The 23,083-nt window shown below is 44.2% G+C and overlaps 1 long non-coding RNA gene across 1 annotated transcript; it reads left to right on the forward strand.

Moving 5' to 3' along the window:
- The first annotated feature begins 6,650 nt into the window (after positions 1–6,650).
- LOC131402127 (uncharacterized) lies at positions 6,651–10,112 on the forward strand. Its single transcript, XR_009218298.1, has 3 exons — positions 6,651–6,727; positions 7,470–7,561; positions 10,036–10,112. It is a non-coding gene; the product is annotated as an uncharacterized LOC131402127 (long non-coding RNA).
- Positions 10,113–23,083: the final 12,971 nt, after the last annotated feature.

Consider the following 23,083-nt stretch of genomic DNA (forward strand, 5'->3'; position numbering starts at 1 on the left):
AAGATCCTAACTTCATCATTCCCATCTGCTCCTTTATCCAGCTGAGTCTCTGTGGAATCTGGCTGGGAACGTATCCTCCCTTCATTGACACAGATGCACACTCTGAACACGGCCAATTCTTCATCATGTGCAAGGGCTCGGTCACTGCTTTCTACTGTGTCCTGGGATACCTGGGCTCCTTGGCCCTGGGCAGCTTCACTGTGGCTTTCCTAGCCCGGAACTTGCCTGACACCTTTAATGAAGCCAAGATCCTGACGTTCAGCATGCTGGTGTTCTGTAGTGTCTTGGTCACCTTCCTCCCCGTCTACCACAGCATCAAGGGCAAGGTCATGGTGGCCGTGGATGTCTGCTCCATCTTCGCCTCCAGTGTGGGGCTATTTGGCTGTATCTTCGCTCCCAAGTGCTACGTTATTTTCCTAAGGCCAGAGAGAAACACATCAAATGTGTTAACGAATAAAACACATTCAGCGAGAAAATAATTGAAATGTAAGTTATTTTCATAGGTCACAAGAACTTGCCTACACTTGAAAAATAAACTACCACATTTTTGCAGATCCACTTTAAGTACCAACTAAACTTACCTTACATCTCCACTTAATTTTTTGCTTTATGTTTGTTTTGGCTTTGTACAATTTTCCTCGGGCATTCAAATGAACAAATATAAAAACATTCATACTAATTCTCCTCTAAAATTATGTGTGAAAGATTGCGAAAATGGCGACACATTAGTCTTCTCCTACTGTCTGTTTGGTCGTAGCATCCCACGTTGACTCTGGGTAGACTTGGCCTTGTAACTTGCTTTGGCCAATGGGACATTAACAAATGACATAAACAAAGGCATGAAAAACACTTGCTCTTTGTTGGTACTTGTCCTTCTCTGTCTGCCCTTGGGAAGCCTGAGGCCATCAATATGTGAATGAGTCTAGATAGACTGCACATCTCTATTACTCCAGGTGACTTCAAGTCAACAATCAGATACGTGAGTAAGGCCAACCTAGACCAGCCAATCCCAGCTGAGCCACCAATAGGTCCAGATCAAAATAACTGCCCAGTTAGCCCAGAGAATCTTGAGAAAAAATAAACTATTCTTATTTGTAGCCACCAAATTTTAGGTTGGTTTGTTATACAGCAGAAGCTAACTGATACATTATGCTACCATTTATATATGTCTTCTCATTATTTGTGTAATTATCACAGATTTCTATTTCTTTATCCAATATCGTAGACTGGAATATTTTTCTCTAGATTAAGTCACTGAAAGAAAATCAGAGACCATATCACCTTCCATTTTACTTTTTCTCCTTCCTCTTTTCAACCAGACATCTTTAAGCATATATATTAAGAATATCTTCACTAATTTTAAGATTATGGATATTCTTCTATATTGTCATCCACCACTGTTATACGTGGAGGATTTTTACTTTTAATTTTAGCCCTTATAATCCATTTGGAATGATTTACTTGTGAATAATGTTAGTTGATGGTCCAGTGTTTTATTTTACAAATGGATATCTTTTAGTCTATAAAACAAACACTACATCATTTTAAAAGTTGATTTGAAGCACATGGAATCTGAATAATGTTTGGAAAATTGATATCTTTGAAACACTGTTATCGGTCACAAGTATAGTATATCTCTCCATTTAATCAGAGCTTTTACATGCTTTGTATCTCTCTATAATCTTCTTCATATAACTAATGTGTAGTTCCAATTATTTTAACTACTCATCTTTTTTTTTTTTATTTATTTATTTTTTCCCCCAAAGTCCCAGTAGATAGTTGCATGTCACAGCTGCACATCCTTCTAGTTGCTTTATGTGGGACGCAGCCTCAGCGTGGCCAGAGAAGCGCGTCGGTGCACGCCCGGGTTCCGAACCAGGGCCGCCAGCAGCGGAGCGTGCGCACCTCACCGCTAAGCCACGGGGCCGGCCCTTAACTACTCATCTTAAATAATTCATTGCTCTTATGAATGGTATAATTATTTACATGTTTAAACTAATTCTTGCTCATGTAACAGTATTTTTGATGTTTCATATAGGAATCTAGCTTCCTTATACATTACTGCACTTATTTACCAGTGCTAAATTTTATAAGTTATGTCCCACTAAAATAATAGATTTTCTCTTCTTCTCTAATATTATTTAACTCTTATTCTTTTCATTCTCATTTTTTCATGACTGTGCTCTCCATTGCCACACTAAATCACAAGTGTTTGCCAGGAGCATTTCCTCTTCTTAAGTTTAGCGTAAACATCAGATAAATTCCTTGTCAGGGCAGAGCAGGCATCTAAGGGAGAAAAAGTAAAAACGTGAAGGGAAATCATATCTGCCTGGAAATCAACAGACTTGCTTCACGTGGCTGTTTGGAGCTGGAGATCTTATGACAATGTGGCCAGCTGAGAATCAGAGGATCTTTCTCTAGTCCCAGGGGTTAGTCTTGGTCAAATCTCTCAACCTCTTTAGACCTCAGTTTCTTCACCTGTAACATGAAGAGTTGGACGAGTCTTTTTGAGTTCTGAAATCCAGTGACAACAAGATACCCCTCACCCAGATGCACTTGACAAAGACCAGAGACAATTTTTAGTTGTCTTCTTCTGCATCAACATTATTATCCATATCACCCCTTAAAGACATATCAAATGTCTACTTTCGCATGACACTGAGAAAACAAGTTCCATACCATATCACTGTTCATTGGGATAACAAATCTATAGTTCATTGTTTAGAGGTAAGTATAGAGATGGGCCCTGCTGGAAACAGCAATCAATGGGCCAAAAAGTCTTGCTTTATTTTACAGAAAGGCTGTGGAAACACTCCCTAATACACCAGAATTCTTCTGTATTTAGAAAGTATGAAATAAATGGGAGCCTTGTATCCATGGTTACGAGCTAATAAGGATATGATTTTTAAAATTTTGTTAATGATGCCATTTGCCTGCTATGGGGCTGTTCTCTGGTGAGTAAAGAGCAGATGTATTCAAGGCCACTTTCATTCCTTTAATAAATATTTACTCAGTGCCTACCACTTGCTGCACGATAGCAGTGATCTACCCTAAGAGCATTTATATTCTAATAGGGTGACACAGACCATAAACTAAAAGAGAATCTTGAGGTTATCAATAAAGTTACATATACGTCAAACCTTTTTCATTCTGGACTATTATTCACCCTTTCCCTTCTTTGGCTGTTTACCAGAAGTCTAATCATGGACTTGAAAACCCAGAAAGCATGGGTCCCAAGTTTCTCCTTACAACACCCCTGTTTCAAAGACATAGTGTTTATCATCTGAGAGTATTTCTCTTTAAGACTAAGTTCCTATGAATCAGCATTATTTCATCACTTTCTTGAGACAACCGATGATATTATGAAGGGGAAAAAAATATCATATGTGATTTATACTTGAAATGATGTTTCCACTCTAATTGTGTTATTTAATGTGGTGTGATTTAGGGAAAGTCAGTTACTCTTTCAGAGACAGTGGTAATAATACCCTGAAAAGCATTCTATAGAGATTAAATGAAACAAAGTATGAGAAACTGCTTTGTAAATTGCAAAGCAATCTATTTCAGCTCATTTTTTCTAATAATATTTTCATTTTCAAATTCTTTTTCACTCTAACAAACCTGCCTAGACTTTTATCATTTATTCAACAATAATAATGGGTCAAAATGGTTGAATATTAGAAATTTCATATGGTTCAACTTAATTAATAGGCCATCACAATATTTAATTTGGTTATAATTACAGTTAAATTTTTCATGATGCCTTATCATGTGCCAGGCACTTTCTAGGCATCTGACATGTATTCACTCATCGAATCCTCACAACAATGCCATGGAGACAATACTATTAACCTGTATTGTATGGATGAGGAACATTAGAGGTTATATAATTGACCAACTCACACAGCTGGTACCCAGCCAGTCCATCTCCAAAATCTCTTTTAGGGGTCCATTAGAGGTTGTGGCGCTTACATTGTAAAAGGATCACCCTGGTTCCTGGTTGGCGAATGGATCAGAGGGGATTAAGGAAGAAAACACATGGCTACTGAAATTATCCAGGCAAGCAATTCTGAATACAGGATTTCCTTCCTTTTTAAGGCTGAATAATATTCCATTGTATAGATGCCCCAGATTTTCTTCATCCTTTCACCCACGGGTGTACAATTAGGTAGTTTCCATCTCTTGGTTATTGTGAATAATATTGCAGTGCATTTTGTCAAATGATTTCCTGGCACTTAGTGAGTTTGAAAAAATTCTTATACACATTAGTTACTGTAATGAATTACCTTTCTAAATGTCTGAAGTTTAAATATTTGTCATTCTACAGAAATACCTTGCCTAATCATGATTTGTGTTGTTATCAGTTCATGAATGATCTAAGATTTTTGTACAAAAAATTGTTCTAATGTCTTTTTTTGCATGTATTCAGGAACCTTGCATAATATGGGCATTCCCTGATTCTTGATTTTTAGTCAAGTTTTCTAGTAACCCTTTGGTATAGGAAACATCTTCGTAGATGTGAGGCAGACAGCAGAAAAATAATGAAGTGATTGTTATATTTAATTATATCAAAAGAAAACTGTAGGGCCGGCTCCGTGGCTTGGCGGTTAAGTGCGTGCGCTCTGATGCTGGCGGCCCGGGTTCGGATCCCGGGCGTGCCCCGAGGCACCACTTCTCCGTCCAACCCGAGGCCGAGTCCCACGTACAGCAACTAGAAGGATGTGAACCTATGACATGCAACTATCTAGTGGGGCTTTGGGGCGAAAAAATGAATAAATAAAATCTTTAAAAAAAAAAAGAAAACTGTAGTTTTGCTAAATTGTTTTTACACAGCCTTTGCTTATTTCTAAGAGTGACACATATCATTTTATTAATGAAAAGAAAATTCAATAAACAATTTTAACATAAAACAATATCTATTGAGAACTTATATGAAAATTTTAGCAATATGCTGTCACCAATTTCCTCATCTGCAAAATGGAGATAGATAATACCATCTTCCTTATGGGTTGCTGTGAGAATACTCAAGAGTAATGTATGTAAAAGGCTTATCAACATGTGGGTTGGAAAGTGATGCCCCATTCATTTTTCCACCGGGATGATGACAGCTTTTTTAATGCTTGAAGTCTGTAGTTTTCAAAATACGTTCTACTCTTGTAAAGTGAATCCTTTTTACAAATTCTTTGTAGAGTTAGATGATCCCTTTGGAATACAAATTCAGGCTTCCGTGTGTGTGCGTGTGTGTGTATGTATACGCACATCTCTCAAATAATACTCCAAGGCTTATAATGAAAAGCTACCTTCCCCACTCTTGACTCTGGTTCCAAAAACAACTTCTTTAATTTTCTGGTTTAAAATCTATATTTCTAAATTAGCTACTCATACAGCTTTTTCATTGTTCAGCTTGTGACTATTTATAGTTTATTTCTTCTCTTAAAAAAATCAGCATGAAGAGTTCTTACCTATGTTAAAAACATAATTCCCCTTGCCCAATATAACTATTTAATGAATTAGGATAAATCAGAATTCAATGTCTACTGTTTTATGACATCAGTGCTTACCATTTTATAGCATATGAATCTTATCCAGAGATGTGCTACGTCAGATAGTATGAATACATTTTCTTTCTCACTTTTTCCTTTGACTTTTTAAATGGTAAAATTCTCTTGTTTCTTTTTTGTCTTCCTATGGATTCATCACTGGTTCATCTCCTTCCACCAGAAAATTAAATCTCTTCTCATTAACTTCTGATGCATGAGACAATTCTTGGGCTTCAGGTTTTGCTTGGGGACATCCCTCTTGGGCTTGAACATATACACAGTCCCACATATACACAGTATGTCTGGAAAGATGAGGAGGAAAGGATGTTTATCTCTGTGCAAAAGTACCGGGAGACAGTGGTAGAGAGAGAATATTTGAAGTTTTCCAATACGTGCACCTATGACGTAGGCCTCCCTCCCCCCAGATTTTTAAAATTAAAATAGCGTTATATCCTTATCTACTGGCTTGGAACAGCAAGTTGTAGAGAAATGTGAATATATGATCCAATTTTTTAACGAAATTAAGAACAGCAAACGCACAAAAAATTTAGAATTCTAAATATGGACACATCATTCTATGAGGCTGTGTAAAGGTGGGGAAAGGAATGAAGAACAGCTGTTCAGCATCCAGCTACCTGTACAGTCTATTGGTCCACGGAAAGCCTCGCCTCCAGCCACGGCCCTGGAGCTGATTTCCTCCCCCTGTGAAGTCCGCCTGAATTATTCCAGCCACACCCCCGCCTCTTCCTGCCCCTGGAACTGGTCTCAGCCCACAATGTTCTTGCCTGCCTCCGCCCACAGCCTGGCCGGGACTCATTGCCCTGCTTGCACCCTTATTCCCGCCCATAGAACTGCCTTCCCGGCCTGCTGTCACTCACAGCCTTGTACCCGCCCACAGCCACGCCCCTAGATTTTATCCCTGTCCCTGATGCTGACCCAGCCCGCTTTCCAGCTTCTCACTCACTCTAGAAACGAGACACCTACACCGAGGCTGGGGTGCACGGCCTCTCCCCGCCCGCCCCCTCAACCCACAGTCCCCAAACGTTCGTCCTCCCCGAACGGCCGCCCGAGACGGGAACCGGAAGCGCGGGGGGCGCCTGGATAGAGCCGGCGTTCTGCGCGGTGTGTTCCGTCTTCTCGGCGCGGACCGCATTCCCGTGGACGTTCGCCCTCAGCGGCGGGGCTCGGTGAGCGGCGGGCGGTCCCGGCTCCAGTTGCGGTCCAGGGAGGGGCCTGAGCCGCGGGCAGCCCCGTCAGGGCCCGGCGTCCCTCCGTCACCCCGGAGCCCCGTTTCCCCTGGGCTGTTCGCTCAGGGCCCCCGAGGCTGCTGTTCCTCCTGGCTCCGGGCGCCGCCGTCCCCTCCTCAACGTCCCCGTCACCGTCCTCCGTGTGATTTTGTCCCCAGGGGGCTTTAGCCGCTTCTGGAGGCGATGTTTGGGTTGTTACGAATGGGGGCGCTCCTGGCATCTAGAGGGAGAGGCAGGAATGCTGCTCAGCGTCCTCCAGGGCTCAGGACGGCACGACAGAGAATTATCCGGCCCCAAATGTCAGTTGTGCCGAGGTTGGAATTCTGCTCCAGGGTCTGGAAATCTCCCGAGCCCTGAATGAAATGTGGAAATTGTTGACAAGTCAGCGAGTCACTTACAGGGTCCCTAAATGACAAGCTTTTTTAAAGGGTCCAGAGTCACCAAAATGTCTCTGTCCAGCCAAGTGAGTTGAGCGACTCAAGTGCACAAGGCACGAAGCTGCTTTCTCCCATCTCGGGGAGCAGCAGGTGGCTGGAGAGGAATCGGGAAAATCCAGCCACAGCCAATAGTTACAGTTAAATCAGTAAATACAAAAAAACAAAAGTGAATGGGGTTGGCCTTTCCATCCAACACCCTATAAAAGGCCTCAAAAGCTTGTTTGCGCTTTTTTTCCCCCCCTCAGACACGAAAAGCATCCGTGGAGCTCAAGTTTGAGGTGAAACCAGGCTCAGGGTCCACCTGTCCTTGCTGATCCATGGATTTCTGTGTGACCAGGTGAGTACCCTGTGGACCTAGTACCAACAGGTTCCTGGCAGCCTCCGCTGTGCAGAAGACCTGCCAGTGGGCTTTCCTGTGCTCGGGTTGTCACCACCTGGAGTCACTGAGAGTGAAAGTATCTTGAGAAAAATTATTGATGTTTGATGGATGGAAAGATGGTAAGCTGTGTGTGGTTCTGTGTGGTAAATATATCAATAAGTACAGTTATATGCAAATAAAAACACATGAAACAAACATAAATAACTGCAAATGTGTATTATAGTAGAAAATATAGATTTACTTGCATTGCATAATACTCAAAAGTCAGGATTTATATAAAATATAAATACAGAAATGTTTTGCGTGTGTATGTAGTATTAGAAGACATCCCATGAAATATTAGCAGGGATACTCAGCAACATTCCTTAGACCCATTCAATTTGATTTCTAAAGTCCTATAAATCCTCCACATAAATTTGAAATAAAGGAACATTCAGGGAAAAAGATGATTTGAACTTCTTTGTATTAATAACAAATTTAAAATTGAATTTGCCAGTAACCAGATTTATTTTGAGCATTTTTTTCTTTATGACATTTCACATCATTTGGAGGAGTACTAAGCAACACTGTAGATTGAAGGGAAGGGTGCTAGTCTCCAAAAAGACTGTCCTCTCCACCTTGCCTTCTAAAGGGTATTAACCTTGTTTCTGAAACTTTTCTGAAATAACGGTCTGGTGATTCACGTTGCAGAGAATCTTGTTAAGTAATTTTGTATTTAGTTGTTGGCCTCTACTAATTGTGTGTGTATATGTGTGTGCCTTTTTCATTCCAGCTTTCCTGTGATGTTCTTGAGGGGAATATGTGCTTGTCATGCAATAGATATTCTCTGAGTGTATAATTAATGGGGACCAACCATCCTCGTTTCTTCAGGACAGTGGGGTTTTCCAGGACACAGGACGTTTAGTGTTCAAACCAGGGCAGTCCTAGACAAACCGGGATGGTTCCTCATCTCATGAGCCAGGCCCTGGGCCACATGCATGTGGACTTGGAGAACCACAGAAACCTTATCCCACCTCCATGGAATTTACATTGTATTTGGGAATTTGGATTTTGAAAAATTAATGATGAGAGTGATGTGGGAGTTTGGCACAAGGGGAATCCACCTGAGGGGGCAGAGCAGCCCTCTTGAGAAGGACTGATATTTAGCTTGAGAGCTGGAGTTGGGACTGGATTTAGCTGGTCGGAGGGTTAGACTGGAGTGAGGGTATGGGAGTGTGTTCAAGAGAGCGTTTCAGGCAGAGGGACCTGCATGAGGACACCCCTGAAGCAGAGAGCCTGGTGTGTCCATGAATTGAGAAGAAGAATGGCTGGGCCGAGTCAACACAGGGGGAGGGGTGTGAGCCTCACCAGCGAGGGGGGACAGGCAGGACCAGATGAGAGGTGACTTTGAACTCTGTTCTAAGACCAGTGGGAAGACTCTGGAGAGATGCGAGTAGAAGGATGATAAGATTAGCGTTTGGTCTAAGCATGTGGGTTAAAATGGACTTCATGGTTAAGAAGGAAGACTTAATAGGCAAGATGGGAGGTGCTGGCAATAAGATTAGGAATAAGATGATTGTTCCCTAGGCCTGAGTGATGGCTGTGGAGTAGGAAAGAAGTAGAAAGAAAAGACCATGGAGTGTAGAACCGAGAGAACATAAAGGTACTTTCTTGCCTGCATGTATCAGATGGCACAGGGCACTGACTGTATTCGCTGCTGTCCGTGTAGACCTGCAGGCGCCCCCTCACCCAGGTCTGTGAGTTCACCCCTCTTTGCCACTCACATGCCCCCCTCCACATCCTAAAAGAAGTCAGGCCTTACTTGTGAGGGGGTTGTCTCAGACGGGAGACACCTAGGAGAGCCCCTGCAGGCATCAGAGCAGCCCCTTCAGCATCTCCATCACCTTCCTCCCTTCCCCTCTCTCGCTTTCCACACCCAGAACGACCCCTGCTCAGTATTCCACATCCCCATGATCTTCCTCCCCCAGGCTTGAGAAGGGTGGGGCAGCCACTGGAGTGGACATCATCTGCACCTTCCACTCTGACCCCGGCAGTTCCCGGGCTGGACAGAGAGTGACTCTACTGGGAGCTGAGACATGAGACTCAGCGCGTCACCCACCTGGGCTCCTTCACCCTGGACTGTGACAGCCTCTATGTCAGTGGTGAGGGGCTGTGCTACAGCCACGCAGTCTCTCCCAGTCTGAGTTCTGTGTTCCCTCCGTTGCTCTAAAGTGAGCTATGATCCATCACTCTATCCTCCTGGTCTGGGTTCAGTCTTCTCATCACTGTGTGATCACTGGGTCCAGCCACTTTCCATCTCATTGCCTTCCCCCTGAACACCCCTCCACTTATCCCCTCTGCTGTTCCCACAAAGGTCCCTACATCCTTCCTCTCCCCTAATGTTATATGTTCACCCCAACTCTTGCTCAGCTCCTCTCGCCTTCTCTCCACAGGTTACACCTATGGAGCCGTGGCCCCGACTACCAACAGTGAGTATTCCTGGCCCTGATCTCCTGTGTCCCGTCTGCATTTGGGGTTTGGGAGCACTTTTTCTCCTTCACCTGCTGTCCTTGGTGAGGGAAGGACCTGGAAGTGCCCTAATTCATCCCTTCTCTCCCTCCTGGGTTCTGGTGGAGAGTCCCAGCCCAGTGTGAGAAAGCCTTAGACACAGACATGTTCTCCACCACATTCTGACCCCACGTGGTTTTCACTTTAATTCTCCTAAAGTCCCGCCCTTGGTCCTCCTTTTCCAGGTATCCCATCCATCTGCCCATTTTTCTGCCTATCTGTCTCTCCTCCGAGTTCAGTCACTCTTGTTCACCTATCTCTCTCTCTTGGGCTCCTCTCATCCACAGGCTTGCTCATCCTTCTGTTCACAGAGTCAGCCATCCCCTCACTCTCATTTATGCTTCAACTGTGAATGGTGGTCCTGAGACAGCCAGTGCTGGAGCCCGTGTGAGCCTGGGTGCTCCTCCCACCCTGTCCCTCCCTGATGACAGACTTATCCACAGCTCCCGAGCCGGCCAACACGTCCCTGCATACTTGATCACCACCTATTCCACCAGAAGCCACCACAGGTATCTGGGGGTTCCCTTTTCCTTCCCAAGAGAAGCTCTCTGGCCCCACTCCCCATGAGCCAGGTGTGATCCAGGAGCTGGGAAGCCAGGGTGTGAAATTCTGGTTTTAGGGCAATCATGCTGATCACAAAGATTATACCAACGATTCATTCTAAGGCCAGCCATCAGAGAGCCCCTAGTCTTGTGAAATAAACACACCATTATAATACAATGTGGAATATTTCGGGGAGAGGCACCTGGCATAATTTGGAGGGGAGGAGCTTGCTAGAGAAAGTTTCACCAGAATGAAGTCTTTAAGAATGAGTAGGAGGGACCCTGGCAAATAGAGGATGAAGGGTTTTCCTGGCAGAGTGGATTCCATGAGCAAAGGCTCTGGCCAGAAACAACATGCCGTAGGGGGAGAATTGAAACGAATTGAAACATTTGCATGAAGCATAATGTTTAACCCGCAGTAGATGGATAAAATGAGACTGAAAGTTCAGCAGGAGCCAGATTGAGTAGAGCCTTGAGTGCCAGGTCAAGAAGGTTGAACTAAACACTGAAGGCCATAGGGAACCATGGGTGGTACTAGAGCAGTGGCGGCCATAGTGAGGTATTAATTTCAGAAAGATTCTTCTAGTAGTCCATGTAGAACATCCTTTAGACAGAGCATCCAGTGAGCCTGCTGAGGTGTTGGTCCAGGTGAAGGAAGTTAAGACCTGAGCTAGGACAGGGAGGGAGAGAGGGAGTGCATGTGAGGACCAGTGTGCAAGGTGAATGGGTGTTACTGGGAGGGAGGAGGAGCTGAGCAGATATGCTGGTTCTGACTTGGGTGACCACACGGGTGGGTGGTGGTGACACTGGGACAGAAGACGACAGATTATAATGAGTGAAGGACTCTGGTCTGGTCTCAGGCCAGCTTTCAGAGATGGACATCACTCTCCCTCTCGTCTTGCGGCTTTGGGGCACAACCTGAAGACCCTCACAGTCAACGTAACCATCTCCACCCTCCGGTATTCATCACACATGAGCAACGGCTAGGCCACGTTCAACTTCACTGAGAGGGTCCTGCAGAGCCTGGTGAGACCCTGGTCCCAGCAGCTCCTGGTGGGTTAAGTCCCACCCAGCCCCTCCCCCAACCCCTGTCCCTCCTGCTCCTCCTCCTACTCCTTCCTCCCCAGCTCGATCATTGTTCAAGAAGAGCAGCCTGGGCCCCTTCTACTCAAGTTGCAGACTGGTCTCCCTCATGTGAGACCCTCCCCTGAGCATTTGACCCTAATGACTACTTTTGTGACCACCCCTCTCTGTCTCCCCACTGTCCTCCCATTTCGCCCTTCCTGTTCTGGCCCCCACCCCCAGAGGTTTCAGGACCTCTCTCTAGAATCCCCACATCCCTCTCTCCCCAGGCCTGAGAAGGATGGGGCAGCCACCTGTGTGGACGCTGTCTGCACCCACCACCCTGACCCCGTGGGCCACCATACCTCTGTGCTGGGAGCTGAATGTCTCCACCTGTCTGCTCTTCCTCTCGGTGGCTCCAGACTCTGCAGCGCAGAATTTATCCATCAAGAGAGAACACCAGCTACATTTCCGCATCATCAGCTGGAACCTCAGCAACTCGGAGCCCACATCCTCGGAGTACACCACCCTGCTGAGAGACACCCAGGACCAGGTGGGGTCTCCCTCTCCCCTCTCTCCTTGCCCTGAGGGCACCGTCATTCCTCCATCTGACTTTCATCTGTTATGTGATTGTTTCAACCCTTCGCTTTCCCTGCATGTCTGGGTTCTCTCAGTGTCCAGAGGTGATGTCCTAGCTGCCTTCCCCATTTCTCACATGGGTAAACTGAAGCTCAGAAAGGGGAGTATTGTGCCTAAAGTCACACAGTGAGTTAGGGACAGAGCAAGGATTTGAAGTCAGGTCTCCCTTGCCCCAAGGTCTGTGATCTTTCACTGGCTCCAGTGGCCACCTGGGTCCCCGGGAGACCTCCATCTCACCCACTCTCCCTTGCGTTTGTTCTACGTCACCAAGCTCTACAGAGGCAGCCAGCTTTGAGACATATTCCACTCCTGCCTGGTCACCGACTTGATGTAGGTTGAGGAGATTGGAAGCATTGGCTGAGCTGGCGGCTGATGACTCTGAGCTCCCGTGACACATCATTGATGTGGAAGTCACTTACATTGTGCCCATTCTGCCCCACATCCCTGTCAGCTAATCCTAACATCCCCTTCCATAGGTTTCCGGGGGATGAGAAAAGCATTAAAATTTGGGCCACCAATCTCCAGCATCCTGCTCCTCCTCCTCTTCTGGAGACTTTCAACAAATATCAGCAGTCTAACTGTGCTCTCCAATAGTGGAGCCACTAACCACATGGGGCAATTTAAATTTTTTATACACCTATTAGGATACGATTCACATATTATGTGTGGGGAGGAGTGTATTTTTAGGTTTTTCTATATACAATATCTTCTCATCTGCAAAACAAATAGTTTTACCTATTCCCTTCCAGTCTGGGTTTCTTTTAGTCCTTTTTCTCGCCTAATTGCCCTCATTAGAACCTCTAGTACCTGTGATTAACATACGAGATATGGGAAGACATCATTGTCTTGTCCCTGGTCTTAGGGGGAAATTTTCAGTCTTTCACCACTGAATATGGTGTTAGCCGTGGGTTTTTCATTGATGCTGTTTATAGGTTGAGAAAGCTTTTTCTATTCCTAAATTGTTGAGTGTTTTCTTTTTTAGACATGAAGGGCGTTGTATTTTGTGAAATTCTTTTCTGTATATGTGGTCGAGATTGCGTGGTATTGGCCCTTATTCTATTAATGTTGTGTAATACATAGTCAAGTTTTCAGATATTAAGCCAACCCTTCAACTAGAGGTGAGAGATTAAGATGTTCTCAAGTCTTTCCTGGGCGTGCCACAGCCCTGAGCCCTTGTGGCCTTCTAGATGCCCGCAAATACACTGGAGCTTTTCAAAGCCCCCTGTGGACATCTCATTCCCCCAATTTTTCTTCTAAGTTTTTGGCTCACCTCTTGCCTGCCTCAGCTGGTATCACTCCCTCAGGCCACTACAATAGAAAACAATTAGCCCTGAATATTTTTAGCAAGTGCCCTGGGGACAGACTTTCCTCCCTGGGCAAGCTCTGAGTCAAGTAACTTCAAGCCCTGAACATGGGGCTTTTTCGGGAAGCTGCCAGACAGGTCAGCTAGTGACAGTTCGGTGGGGATGGGTCTTTTCAGAGCTCCAAACCCATTATGGCTGCTTGGCTGCTGGTTGTCTCAGCTACCATGGTTCTGAGACTGATGGTTTTCAAAGATATGGAGGATATTGTGAGAGCAGGATGGGAATAGTGCAAGTTAATGCCACAAATTTTGCTCCCGTTATCAAGATTCCACCATGTTTCTTCACTAAACCTTCCTCAGATTCTTACAAGCCCTTGATTAATTTCTAGACTCCTGAAAAGTTGATTTTGACCATTTTTACCAGTGTTCTCATTGTTTTTATGCATTTCTGCATTTGAAGAAGTCCTTTCTCAAATATTTCAAAAATGTTCTCCCTGTGATTATTTATTTATAAATGAATTACTTAAAATTAAATTACATGAGAAATTCAGTTCCTCACTCACACACACTAGCCACATTTTAAGTGCTTGATAAAAACATGGGGCTAATAATGAGTGTATTTGGTAGTGCAGAAAAATGTTTACATTATTGCAGAAAGTTATCTTGGACAGGACCCAGAAACAGGGAATCTAGAATCAGGGTAGAATTCTAGACACCCTTGTTCATCCCTTGTTCCCTTCCACGTCTGTCCCTCACAATAACCACGCTGGAGTGGACTCCCTGTGTACCTTGCCGCCTTGGCACAGAGACTGGACAGAGTTGCCATCTAGGAGGAATTCCTGCATCTGACCAAGCATGGACCCAGCTGCAGAACTTGACCCTGGACAGGAAGAGTGTCCTTGGGGATGTTAAGGCTCCCTGGTCATTGGGAAATGAAGTGAGGCCTTTCTGGGGACTCTGGATGCCTGGGGCTGAGAGAGCATTGAACATTCTCAGGCTGGCAGGAGGTGGCGTAGTCCCCCAGTCTTTACCCACCATTGAGAGAGAGAAAAGGACACCAGTGTAATATAAGAGGTCGTCACCTTCTCCTAGACAGCTCTGTGACCTCAAGCTAGTCTCCTCCCCTCTCTGGACTTTTGTTTCCTTATCTCTGCACTGAAAGCCACTTGGCCAGATGGTCAGTGAGGGCCTCCAGCTGTGTGTGAAGCAGACTTACAGGTTTGAGGGTCATGTGGTTTCTGATCCACAGGCTATAGTTTGCCAAGTCCCGCTCTAGATGAGCACCAATGTGCTAGGTTAGGGTTAGGATTGGGTTGGATTAGTGTTAGCATTAGCGTTAGGGTTAGGTTTAGGGTTCGGGTTAGGTTTAGATTTAGCGTTCGGGTTCGGGTTAGGGTTAGGGTTAGGGTTACTGCTAGGGTTTGGGTTATGGTTAGGCTTAGAGTTAAGGCTAGGTTTAGGGTTAGGATTCGGTTGAGTTAGGGTAAGGGTTAGGGTTTTGGTTAGGCTTATGGTTAGGATTAGTGTTAGGGTTAGGGTTAGGATTGGGATTATGCTTAGGATTAGATTCTGGATTCGAGTTAGGGTTAGGCTTAGGTTTATAGCTAGGGTTAGGGTTCAGCTCAGGGTTATGTTTAGAGTGTGGCTTAGTGTTACGCCTAGTGTTCTAGTTAGTTTAATGTTAGTATCATGGTTATGGTTCAGGTTACGGGTTACAGTTAATGATAGGTTTCCTTGTTAGTGTACAGTTTAGGGTTAGAATTAGGGTTAGGGCTAAGGTTAGCATTAGGATTGGGTTGGATTAGGGTTAGGGTTAGGTTTCGTGTTAGATTTAGGGTTCAGGTTAGGTTTAGAGTTAGTTAGGGTTTGGGTTCGGGTTAGGGTTAGGGTTACTGCTAGGGTTTGGTTTATGATTAGGCTTAGAGTTAAGGCTAGGTTTGGGTTACGGGTGGGTTGGGTTAGGGTTCTGGTTAGTCTTATGGTTAGGATTAATGTTAGGTTTCAGGATAGTGTTAGGGTGAAGGTTACTGTTAGGGTTAGGGCTAGTGTTTGGGTTAGGAGATGGTTGGGTTAGGGTTAGGGTTTGGTTTAGGTTTAGGGTTAGTTCTAGGGTTAGAATAAGTGTTCGGGTTAGGGTTAGATTAGGATTAGAGTTCGGCTTAATGTTAGTGTTGGGTTTGGGTTAAGTTTAGGGTTAGCATTCAAGTTAGTGTTCGGGTTAGGGTACGTCTTAAGCTTAGGGTTATAGTGTGGGTTAATGTTGTGGTTCGAGTTAATGTTAGGGTTCATGTTTGGGTTAAAGTTAAGGTTCATGTTCGAGTCAGGGATACATTTCCGGTTAGGGTTTGTGTTAGGTTTAGAATTGGATTTTCTGTTACGCTTAGGGTGCTAGTTAATGTTAGTTTTAGGGTTTGTGTTAGGGTTAGGGACAGATTTAGCGTGATGTTTAGGGTTAGGGCCATTGCTAGTGTTAGTGCTAAGGTTAGGATTAGTTCTAGGGCTTGGTGAATTTTTATGGTTCATTCTAGAGCCAGGGTTAGGGTCAGGTCTAGGACTGATTTTGGGTTATGTCCAGGTCAAGCAGTAGGAGTGGTGTTACAATTAGGGTTAGGGTTATTGTTGGTTAGGGCTAAGGTTAGGGTTAGGGTAAATGTTAGGTTTATGGCCATTGCTAGGGTTAATGCTAAGGTAAGGTTTAGATCTAGGGCTTGGTGAAGGTTTACGTTTCCTTCTAGATCCAGGGTTAGGGTCAGGTCTAGGACTGGTTTAGGGTTAGGTCCAGGGCAAGGAGTAGGCTTGATGTTACAATTAGGGTTAGGCTTAGTGTTGGTTACGGCTAATGTTAGTGTTAGGGTTAGTGTAAGGGTTAGGGCCATTGCTAGGCTTAATGTTAAGGTTAGGGTTATGTTTAAGGCTTGGTCAAGCATTAAGGTGTGGGCTAGAGCTAGCAATAGCATCACGTCTAGGACAATGTGACGGTTAAGTTTAGAGTTAAGGTTAGGTTTAGGGTGAGGTTTACCGTTTGGGTCACGTTAGTGTTGCTTAGGGCTAGGGTAGGGTTACTCTTAAGGCTAGGGCTGGGTTATGATTAGCTAATGCTGGGTTATGATTAGATAGGTCTAGGATTAGTGTTATGGTTATTATTAGTGATAGGGGAAGTGGTTTGAGTTTCGGTTAAGCTTAGCTTTAACGGTAGGTATAGGATTAGAAATAGGGCTAGGTTTTGTGTTAGGACTGGTTTAGGGCTACAGCAATGGTTAGGGTTAGGGTTAGGGTTACGCTTGGGTTACGTGTAGGGTTAGGGTGAAGTTTAGGTGTGGGGGTAGTGTTAGGGTTAGTGTTATGGCAAGAGTTATCATTAGGGCTGGGATTAAGGTTAGGTTTCATTATTATATTTAAGGTTAGGTTTCTCTTTAAGTTTATGGCTAGATTTATTTTTAGGGTTAGGATGAACCCAACTTTAGCTAAGATGAACCCAAATTTAGCTCTAAGCCTAAGCTTATCACAAACCCTAACACTAGCCCTAGCACTAACCCTAATAGTATGCCTACCCCTAACACTCAGTGTAACTGTAACCCTAAACCAACTCTAACCCTAACTTTAACCCTAGTCCTAGCCCTAGCCCTAACAGTAACCTTAACACTAGCATAACACTAACTCTAACCCTCCTCCTAAGCCAAACCAAAGCCCTATGCCTACTACTACCCTTTCCATTGTCCCAACTCTAAGGCACACCCAACACTAACGTCAGACCTAATCCTAATCCTACCCCTAGACATAACCTCAAAACCAGCCCCATCCCTGACACAAACAACCTACCATAACACTAATAATAACAATAACACTAATTCTAGCCATATGTAATCATAACCCATCCATAGCTAATCATAACGCAGCCCTAGCCCTAAGAGTAACCCTACCCTAGCCCTAAGCAACACTAACCCTAACCCAAACGGTAAACCTCACCTTAAACATAACCTTAACCCTAATCCTAACCCTCATATTGTCTTAGACATGACGCTAACGCTAGCCCTAGCCCACACTTTAATGCTTGACGAAGCCTTAGACATAACCTTAACCTTAACATTAACCCTAGAAATGACCCAGCCCTTACACTAACCCTAACATTATCTTTAGCCATAACCAAAAATAAGCCTAACCCTAATTGTAACACCAAGCCTACTCTTTGCCCTGGACCTAACCCTAAACCAGTCCTAGACCTGACCCTAACCCTGGCTCTAGAAGGAAGCATGAAACTTCACCAAGTCCTAGATCTAACCCTTGCCTTAGCACTAACCCTAGCAATGGCCATAAACCTAACATTTACGCTAACCCTAACCTTAGCCCTAACCAACAATAACCCTAACCCTAATTGTAACAGTAAGTCTACTCCTTGCTCTGGACCTAACCCTAAACCAGTCCTAGACCTGACCCTAACCCTGGCTCTAGAGCGAACCGTAAACATTCACCAAGCTCTAGAACTAATCCTAGCCTTAGCACTAACATTAGCAATGGCCCTAAACCTAAACATAACATTAAATCTACCCCTAACCCTAACACAAGCCCTAAAACTAACAGTAACCCGCACCCTAAACACAACACAATACCAAACACTAAACCTAACCCAAACCCTAACGAGAACTGTATCCCTGACGCAAACACGAACCATAAATCAAACTCGAACATGAACCCTAACACTAACACGAACCACAACACTAACCCACATCATAACCCTAAGCCTAACATGTACCCTAACCCTAACCCAAACACTAACCTGAATGCTAACCCTAAACTGAACCCAAACCCAAATACTAACCCTAACCAGAACTCTAATCCCAATCTAAGCCTAAGCCGAACACTTACTCTAACACTAGAACTAAGCCTAAACCTAAACCAAACCCTACACCTAACACAACCAACCCCTAACCCGACCACTAGACCTAACCCTAACATTAACCCTATCCCTAAGCCTAACCCTAACCCAAACCAAATCATAACCATAACCAAAAGCATAACCCCACCCTAACGCTAAATGTAACTTGAACCCGAACCGTAATCATAACCTTAACACTAACCCTAATCCTACCATAACCCTAAACACTGACACTAACACTAACCCTAAATAAAACTGGTGCCCATACCCTAACCCTAACATTAACCATACCCATAACCCTAGCCCTAACTCCAACCCAAATCCCTAACGCTAACCTGAAACCTATACCTAACTGTAACCTGAAATCTAACCCTAACACTAACCCTCAAACAAACCCTAACCCGAACACAAACCTTAGACCTAAATGGAATCCAAACATAAGCTTAACCCTAACCCTAACAGTAACCCTCAGCCTGACACTATCCTGAAACCTAACACTAATACTAACCATAAACCTAACCAGAACCTTAACCCTTACCTTAACCCAACCCAACCCTAAAACTAAACCTAGCCTTAACTCTAAGCCTAACCATAACCCAAACCTTAGCAGTAACCCTCAGCCTAACCCGTACCCGAACCCAAAACTTAACCCTAAACCTAACCCTAACCCTAATGCTAACCCTAAGCGAACCCAAACCTAATACTAACCTTAGCCCTAATCCTAATTCTAACCCTAAACTTTACACTAACATGAAACCTAACGTTAACCACAAACTATACCTGAACCCTCACCATGATCCTAAACCTAAACCTAACCAGAACACTAGCCCTAACACTGAGCCACACTCTAAGCTTAAACCTAAGCTGAACCCTAACCCTAGCCCTAACCCGAATCCTAAACCTTATCCTAAGCATAATCACAACCCTAACCCTAACTCTAACACTAACCATAATGCTCAACCGAACCCTAAGCCTAACCCAAACACAACCCTAACATGAAACCTAGCCATTACCCTAACACGAACCCTACCACTAATCCGACCCTAACCTGAACCTGAAACCTAACCCTAATCTGAACACTACTTCTAAACCTAAACCTAAACCTAACACTAACGCGAACATGAAGCCTAACCCTAATCATAAGCCAACCAATCCTAACCCTAACCCAAACCTTAATGATAACCCAAACCTTAACACTACCCCTAAACCAATCCATAACCCAAACCCTAATTCTAAAATTAACCCGACCCTAAACCTAACTTTAATCCAATCTTGAATCCGTAACCATACCCTGACCCTAATCCTAACCATAAAATCAACCTTAACCCTAACACTAACACTAACCCTAATCTTCACCCGAACCCTGACCCGAAACCAACTCTAACCTGAACCCTAGTCCTAAGCCTAACCAGAACCCTACCAATAATCTTAACCTTAACGTGAACCTGAAAGCTATCTCTAACCTTAATCTGAACACTAACTCTAAGACTAAACATAACCTTAACCCTAACATGAACCCTAACAGTAACCCTAACTCAACCCAACCCTAACCATAAACCTAGCCCTACGCATAAGCCTAACCCTAACCCAAACCCTAACCAGGAGCCCAAAAGGAATCCTAACCCAAAGCCTAATTTGATGGTAACCTTAAACCTAGTCTTATTCTGACCCAAAACCTAAACCTAACCCTAATCCGAAGACAAACCGCACAGTAAACCTAAGCCTAAACCTCACAGTAACCCTAATCCTAACCCTAACCCTAGATGAACATGAACTGGAACTGTAAACCTAAACCGAAACTTGCACCTAAACCGAACCAGAACCCAACCTTACCCCTAAAACTAAAACTAACCCTAAGGTGAACACTAACCCAAACCCGAAACCTAACCCTAACTCAAATGCTAACCTCAACCCTAACAGTAAACCTAACCTGATACTGACACCAAACACTAAGCATAACCGTAAACCAAACACCAACCCTAACACTAAACATAACACTAACCCTAACTCTAACCCGAACTCAACCCTAACCCTCAATCTAACTGTGATCCTAAAACGAACACTAACTCTAACCATAACCCTAACCTGAACCCTAAGCCTAAACCTAACCCTAACCCTAACGTTAACTCCAAAATGAACCCTAACTGTAACCATAATGCTAACTCTAACATGAAAACTAACCTTAACCATAACCCGAACCTGAATCCTAAACCTAACCATAACTCAAACTCAAATCCAACCTGAACCCAACCCTATCCTTAATCCAAAACTAACTCTAAACCTAGCCCTAAACCTAAGCTTAAACCTAACCCAAACACTAACAATAACCCTAACCCGAACCCGAACCCCACCCTTAAACTTGTCTCTAAACCCAACCTTAACACTTTCCCTAAAACTAACACAAACCCAAAGCCTAATCCAACCGTAACGCTAACCCCATTGAGACACCAAACCCTGAACCTAACCCTAAGCCAAACACTAACTTCACGCTAAACATTAACATAACCCTAATCCTAACCATGACAAAAAAGCAAAACATAACCCTAACTCTATCTGGAACATGAACCAGAAACCCAGCCCTAACACTAACACGAAAACAACCCTGACGTTACCTAACCCTAAACATAACACGAACATTAAACCTAACCCTACCAGCACACTAACCCGAAACTTAATCCTAACTATAACCCTAATCCTAGCCCGAATCTAACCCTAACTCTAACCAGATCCTGAAACTGAACCCTAACCCTAAACCTAACCCTAACCCTAACGTTAACTCCAAAATGAACCCTAACTGTAACCATAATGCTAACTCTAACATGAAAACTAGCCTTAACCATAACCCGAACCCGAATCCTAAACCTAACCCTAACTCAAACTCAAATCTAACTTGAACCCAACCCTATCCCTAATCCCAAACTAACTAAACCTAGCCCTAAACCTAAGCTTAAACCTAACTCAAACCCTAACAATAACCTTAACCCTAACCCGAACCCGAACCTTAACCTTGTCTCTAAACCCAACCTTAACACTTTCCCTAAAACTAACACAAACCCAAAGCCTAATCCAACCGTAATGCTAACCTCATCGAGACACCAAACCCTGACGCTAACCCTAAGCCAAACACGAACTTCACCCTAAAAGTTAACATAACCCTAATCCTAACCATGACAAAAAAGCAAAACATAACCCTGACTCTATCTGGACCATAAAACAGAGACCCAGCCCTAACACTAACACGAAACAACCCTGACGTTACCTAACCCTAAACATAACATGAACATTAAACCTAACCCTACCAGGAGCCCTAACCCGAAACTTAATCCTAACTATAACCCTAATCCTAGCCCGAATCTAACCCTAACTCTAACCAGATCCTGAAACTGAACCCTAACCCTAAACCTAATTCGAACACTAGCCCTAACACTAAAACTAAACCTTACCCTAACCTGAACCCTATTGCTAACCCTAACCCTAACCAAAACTCTAATCATAATTCTAACCCTAATGCTAACACTAACCCTAACCCAAACCCTAATCCAAACCCAACCATAACCCTAACCCTAGCCCTAACTCTAACCCTGAATTGAACCCTAAAGTTAACCCTAACCCTAATCCGAAACTAAAACCTAAACCTAAATCTAACCAAAATCTGAACCCAACTTGAACCCTAAACCTAAACCTAGCCCTAACCTTAAGAAGAAACCTAACGCTAGGCTAAGACATTCCCGAACCCGAAACCTAATCATAACCCTAATCTAAATACTAACCCTAAACATAAACCTAACCCGAACCCTAACCTGAAGTCTGACCCGACCATAATCCTGAGCCTAAACCGATACTGAAACCAAACACTAACCCTTACATTAACCTGAAAATTAACACTAACACTAAACCTAACACTAACCCTAACTCTAATCGACACCTAATAATAACTCTAATACTAAACAGAACCTGACCACTGACCCTAATCCTAACCCTAATTGTAACCCTAAATTCTAATCCTAACCCTACATGTAAAACAAACCCGTACCAAGCCCAAACCCTAACCCTACCCAGAACCCTAATCCTAACTCTAACCCTAACCCCAACTCCAAAGGTAACACTAACCCTAACAATAACCTGATCACACCCCGAAGCTAAAGTGAACCCTAACTCTAACCTGAAATCTAGAGAGGTCAGGGATCTCACTGTCTTTCCATCTCTCTGGCTCTCTCTGTGTCTCCCTTTGTCGAGGACCTGAGGAGGGGAGGAGGCGCACCCTGCCCACCTCACCTACCTCTCCCGTGGGCCATTCTTTGGCCACTCCGGGAGCCTTGCGGCTTGAGTTCAACCACTCTGGCCAAGGGCGCATGCACAGCCGTCGGGACTTAGGGGTCCACAGTGAAGGCCCCGCCCACCCGTGAGGTTCAGACCTGGTGGGGCACTCTTTTGCGTCAGCCAGGTGAAGGGGAAGAAGGAACACCACCATTCTTGAATTGGTTTCAGCTGTTGTCTCTCTCCCATCCGACCAC

This window comes from Diceros bicornis (assembly GCF_020826845.1).
Source record: "Diceros bicornis minor isolate mBicDic1 chromosome 30 unlocalized genomic scaffold, mDicBic1.mat.cur SUPER_30_unloc_2, whole genome shotgun sequence".
NCBI lineage: Eukaryota > Metazoa > Chordata > Mammalia > Perissodactyla > Rhinocerotidae > Diceros > Diceros bicornis.